The following is a 6124-nucleotide window of genomic DNA, read 5'->3' as shown; positions in this document are numbered from 1 at the left end:
CCTCATTATAATGGGGGAATATTTCCTATGTAGGGGGGAGTTGCAGAGCATTCGGTCAGCGATTGTTTGTCACCCTTTAATATCAAATATTTATATATCATTTTTTAGCTTTTAGACTTCTTTTATCACTTTTCCAAGCAGCTCTGATACAAGTCAGGAGCAAAACCTAAAACCCCGATCCTTCAATCTTCAGTCCCCGAGAAACTTTAGCCTTATTTTATTGCTGGAACTTCAACTTCAATACAAATTACCTTTTTAGTCACCTTTTATCCTCATTACTAACACCCCTCCCCCTCCTCTGTGACCCCTAAACTCCTCCCGATCACCCCTCCCCCTCCTGTGACCTCCGCCGATCACTGCTCCCCTCCTCTGTGACCTCTCACCCCTCCCGATCACCCCTCCCCCTCCTGTGACCCCTAAACCCCTCCCGATCACCCCTCCCCCTCCTCTGTGACCCCTAAACCCCTCCCGATCACCCCTCCCCCTCCTCTGTGACCCCTAAACTCCTCCCGATCACCCCCCCTCCTGTGACCTCCCCGATCACTGCTCCCCTCTGTGACCCCTCACCCCTCCCGATCACTGCCCCCTCCTCTGTGACCTCTCACCTCCCGATCACTGCTCCCCTCTGTGACCTCTCACCCCTCCCGATCACTCCTCCTCTGTGACCTCTCACTCCACCCAATCACTGCCCCTCCTCTGTGACCTCTCACCTCCCGATCACCACTCCCCTCTGTGACCTCTCACCCCTCCGATCACTGCTCCCCTCCTGTGACCCCTCCCAATCACAGCTCCCTCCCGATCACCCCTCTGTGACCTCTCACCTCTCCCGATTACTGCTCCCCTCCACTGTGACCTCTCACCCCTCCCGATCACTGCTCCCCTTCTCTGTGACCTCTCACCTCCCCTGATCACCCCCCTCTGTGACCTCTCACCCCTCCCGATCACCCCTCCCCTCCTATGTGACCTCTCACCCCTCCCGATCACTGCTCCCCTCCTCTGTGACCCCTCACCTCCCCTGATCACTGCTCCCCTCCTCTGTGACCCCTCACCCCTCCCGATCACTGCTCCCCTCCTCTGTGACCCCTCACCTCCCCGATCACTGCTCCCCTCCTCTGTGACCTCTCACCCTTCCCGATCACTGCTCCCCTCCTCTGTGACCCCTCACCCCCCCGATCACTGCTCCCCTCCTCCGTGACCTCTCACCCCTCCCGATCACTGCTCCCCTCCTCTGTGACCTCTCACCTCCCCCGATCACTGCTCCCCTCCTCTGTGACCTCTCACCTCCCCCGATCACTGCTCCCCTCCTCTGTGGCCCCTCACCCCTCCCGATCACTGCTCCCCTCCTGTGACCCCCTCACCTCCCCGATCACTGCTCCCCTCCTGTGACCCCCTCACCTCCCCGATCACTGCTCCCCTCCTGTGACCCCCTCACCTCCCCGATCACTGCTCCCCTCTGTGACCCCTCACCCCTCCCGATCACTGCTCCCCTCCTGTGACCCCTCACCTCCCCGATCACTGCTCCCCTCCTCTGTGACCTCTCACCCTTCCCGATCACTGCTCCCCTCCTCTGTGACCCCTCACCTCCCCGATCACTGCTCCCCTCCTCTGTGACCCCTCACCTCCCCGATCACTACTCCCCTCCTCTGTGACCTCTCACCCCTCCCGATCACTGCTCCCCTTCTCTGTGACCTCTCACCTCCCCTGATCACCCCCCTCTGTGACCTCTCACCCCTCCCGATCACCCCTCCCCTCCTATGTGACCTCTCACCCCTCCCGATCACTGCTCCCCTCCTCTGTGACCCCTCACCTCCCCTGATCACTGCTCCCCTCCTCTGTGACCCCTCACCCCTCCCGATCACTGCTCCCCTCCTCTGTGACCCCTCACCTCCCCGATCACTGCTCCCCTCCTCTGTGACCTCTCACCCTTCCCGATCACTGCTCCCCTCCTCTGTGACCCCTCACCCCCCCGATCACTGCTCCCCTCCTCCGTGACCTCTCACCCCTCCCGATCACTGCTCCCCTCCTCTGTGACCTCTCACCTCCCCCGATCACTGCTCCCCTCCTCTGTGACCTCTCACCTCCCCCGATCACTGCTCCCCTCCTCTGTGGCCCCTCACCCCTCCCGATCACTGCTCCCCTCCTGTGACCCCCTCACCTCCCCGATCACTGCTCCCCTCCTGTGACCCCCTCACCTCCCCGATCACTGCTCCCCTCCTGTGACCCCCTCACCTCCCCGATCACTGCTCCCCTCTGTGACCCCTCACCCCTCCCGATCACTGCTCCCCTCCTGTGACCCCTCACCTCCCCGATCACTGCTCCCCTCCTCTGTGACCTCTCACCCTTCCCGATCACTGCTCCCCTCCTCTGTGACCTCTCACCTCCCCGATCACTGCTCCCCTCCTCTGTGACCCCTCACCTCCCTCCCGATCACTGCTCCCCTCCTCTGTGACCTCTCACCTCCCCCGATCACTGCTCCCCTCCTCTGTGACCTCTCACCTCCCCCGATCACTGCTCCCCTCCTCTGTGGCCCCTCACCCCTCCCGATCACTGCTCCCCTCCTGTGACCCCTCACCCCTCCCGATCACTGTTCCCCTCCTCTGTGACCCCTCACCCCTCCCGATCACTGCTCCCCTCCACTGTGACCTCTCACCCCTCCCGATCACTGCTCCCCTTCTCTGTGACCTCTCACCTCCCCTGATCACCCCCCCTCTGTGACCTCTCACCCCTCCCGATCACTGCTCCCCTCCTCTGTGACCCCTCACCTCCCCCGATCACTGCTCCCCTCCTCTGTGACCCCTCACCTCCCCCGATCACTGCTCCCCTCCTCTGTGACCCCTCACCTCCCCCGATCACTGCTCCCCTCCTATGTGACCTCTCACCCCTCCCGATCACTGCTCCCCTCCTATGTGACCCCTCCCGATCACTGCTCCCCTCCTCTGTGACCCCTCACCCCTCCCGATCACTGCTCCCCTCCTGTGACCCCTCACCTCCCCGATCACTGCTCCCCTCCTCTGTGACCTCTCACCCTTCCCGATCACTGCTCCCCTCCTCTGTGACCTCTCACCTCCCCGATCACTGCTCCCTTCCTCTGTGACCTCTCACCTCCCCGATCACTGCTCCCCTCCTCTGACCCCTCACCCCTCCCGATCACTGCTCCCCTCCTCTGTGACCCCTCACCCCTCCCGATCCTGCTCCCCTCCTCTGTGACCTCATCTCGCCCGATCACCCCCCTCTCACCTCTCCCGATCACTGCTCCCCTCTGTGACCTCTCACCTCCCCCGATCACTGATACCCTCCTCTGTGACCTCTCGCCTCTCCCGATCACTGCTCCCCTCCTCTGTGACCCCTCCCGATCACTGCTCCCCCTCCTCTGTGACCTCTCACCTCTCCCGATCACTGCTCCCCTCCTCTGACCTCTCACCCCTCCCGATCACTGCTCCCCTCCTCTGTGACCTCTCACCTCCCGATCACTGCTCCCCTCCTCTGTGACCTCTCACCTCCCGATCACTGCTCCCCTTCTCTGTGACCTCTCACCTCTCCCGATCACTGCTCCCCTCCTCTGTGACCTCTCACCCCTCCCGATCACTGCTCCCCTCCTCTGTGACCTCTCACCCCTCCCGATCACTGCTCCCCTCCTCTGTGACCTCTCACCCCTCCCGATCACTGCTCCCCTCCTCTGTGACCTCTCACCTCCCCGATCACTGCTCCCCTCTGTGACCTCTCACCTATGTTCTCTGGTCGGAGGTCACCTACCTTCAGCCAGTCAATCGGTTCCGGATTTGGTGTTGTCAGGAAAACATTTGATCTCTCGGTTGCGGGGATTCCCTCAGTCCTCTCACCATCCTCTCTATGGTCATAATGTCTGGATGGACAGCTTTTGTAATGCAGATTTCCAGGTGAGCGGGGCAAAGTTCATAGGTCACATGAGGATGGGGGTTGTGGCTTTGGTCACATATTATATATAGATAGTAAGGAGGGGGAGGGGAATCTTCATATTGACAATAGATTAGAAGAGTTCTATGTCCAGCATGTCCCCGAGGTCCCAACGTGTGACCATACATTAGGAATGGTCAGGAGTAACATTACTGGAAGAGGGACCCTGGAGAATATTATAGTGCTGGGAGAATTGCCATGGAGTGTATTCTATTGGGGGAGTTCTTATATTACTGGGAGAGTTTACCCCAGAGAGGAGTATTGCACTGGATGAGTAATTGGAGAGACTATCATAGTACTGGGATAATGTCCCACGTCGGCCACTTCTGTGTCTCGTGTCCAAACTTTCTAAAGATCATAAACGTCATCCAGGAGGTAAACGTATCTGCACCCCCTGACCATCACACTTTATAAGCTTGTTGGACTCTCCATTCCAAACCATGGTCATCACTCCCCCACCCCCCAAGCAAGATCAAGGCCATTAATATGGAGTTGCCCTTCCGCTCCCCCATGGCCATTAATGTAGAAATGCCCCCAATGGCCATTTATAAGCCTCCCTTTGTGGCTATAACATCCTCAACACTTCTGGGAAGACTTTCTCCAAGGTTTTGGCGGGTGCGTGTGAGAATTTGTCAATTTTGTTGTGTCAAGTCCTGATGTTGGAATGAGAAGACCTGACTGTCCTTAGCATTCCAATTCATCCCAGAGGTGATCAGTAGGGATGAGGTCAGGGCTCTGTGCAGGACACTGGGGTCCCTCCACACCAAACTGGTCACATCATGGCTTTATGGAGTTGCCTTTGTATGGGGTGGTGGGGGGGGGGGGGGCGGCGGCACAGCACAGTGATGCTGGAACAGAAAAGGGTCTTCACCAAATTGAAGAGCACAGTTGTCTACAATATCTGTGTTGGAGGATTACCGGGACCCATCACTGGAGACCCCTGAACTTAGTCATTGGGGGGGTTCACATACCTTTGGCCACAGAGTGTAGGTGAATATGAACCTAGATGCTGGGTGTGCCAGGTGGGTACTCTTCAGGCACAAGGTAACTACAGAACCCCGTCCTCTTATGGAGGTGAGGAGAAGGGGGAGTGTTTCTTTAGTCCAGCATTGAAGAGCTCGGTGAATTCCAGGCAGATCACCGGAGATCTTTCCGTACTTGCAGAATGTTTAAAGGAATTTAGCATTTTCAATGTTAGACCAGAAAAAAGATATAGATATACCCAATTGTATACATAATAATTTTATTATAAACTCCCAACACGGTAAATGACACGCAATGAAGATTTTGGAGCGTTCCACCAGTGAGACCTTCACCCATCCACCATTAGACATGGAGAAAACACACAGCCCCTCCCCCACACAGATAATGGGAACTATAACAAAAAACACACATACTATATCCAAAGACATCACCAGAATATGACCCAACACCCCAATCCTAAAAGAAAATGGAAGCTGTAGAGATTGGGGGGGGGGGGTGTTGGAGATGTCTTCCTTGGAACTGAAGAACTTCTGAAGAACTTCTGAAGAACTTCTGAAGAACTTCTGAAGAACTTCTGAAGAACTTCTGAAGAACTTCTGAAGAACTTCTGAAGAACTTCTGAAGAACTTCTGAAGAACTTCTGAAGAACTTCTGAAGAACTTCTGAAGAACTTCTGAAGAACTTCTGAAGAACTTCTGAAGAACTTCTGAAGAACTTCTGAAGAACTTCTGAAGAACTTCTGAAGAACTTCTGAAGAACTTCTGAAGAACTTCTGAAGAACTTCTGAAGAACTTCTGAAGAACTTCTGAAGAACTTCTGAAGAACTTCTGAAGAACTTCTTTCCATGAAACTCCATTTCCTGATCTCCAGACAATAAAATCCGGGGAGATGGAGACTCCGATCTTCATATTTATCTTTGGCCAATCCAAATGTGCGTCTGTCCAGAAACTCACAATCTGGTTGGTCAGTAAAACAAAATGTCCTTTAGGTAGGTTGTACATGAAAAATAATCCAGAATAAATGTAATGATCTCCCATAATATCCCCCCAACCCCCCTCTGTCTCTGCAGGAGACATCAGATCAAACCACCTGAAAGGAGATGAGTAGGGGCGGGAGATTTGCCTTCAGTCATTGTTTGCCACAACCTCCAATCAGTTCTGATCATTTGAATCCAAGGAAGGTCCCCTTTACTGAGGGACGGGGGTGG

At 55.7% G+C, this 6124-nt stretch overlaps 1 protein-coding gene across 1 annotated transcript in view; it reads left to right on the top strand.

Annotated features, from left to right (window-relative positions):
• The first annotated feature begins 3880 nt into the window (after window positions 1-3880).
• The window catches only part of DCTPP1 (dCTP pyrophosphatase 1), a 29231-nt gene continuing 26987 nt past the window's right edge, over window positions 3881-6124 (top strand). The window contains exon 1 of the mRNA XM_077494036.1: window positions 3881-3896. The gene's annotated coding sequence lies outside the window, so the exon portion shown is untranslated. The remainder of the gene's footprint in view (window positions 3897-6124) is intronic.

This window comes from Lithobates pipiens, unplaced genomic scaffold, assembly GCF_037356315.1.
Source record: "Lithobates pipiens isolate NorthernLeopardFrog02 unplaced genomic scaffold, aLitPip1_a1.2 Scaffold_22, whole genome shotgun sequence".
Classification (NCBI taxonomy): Eukaryota; Metazoa; Chordata; class Amphibia; order Anura; family Ranidae; genus Lithobates; species Lithobates pipiens.
The sequence above is the reverse complement of the archived record's forward strand: the minus strand, read 5'-3'. Positions and strand labels throughout refer to the sequence as shown.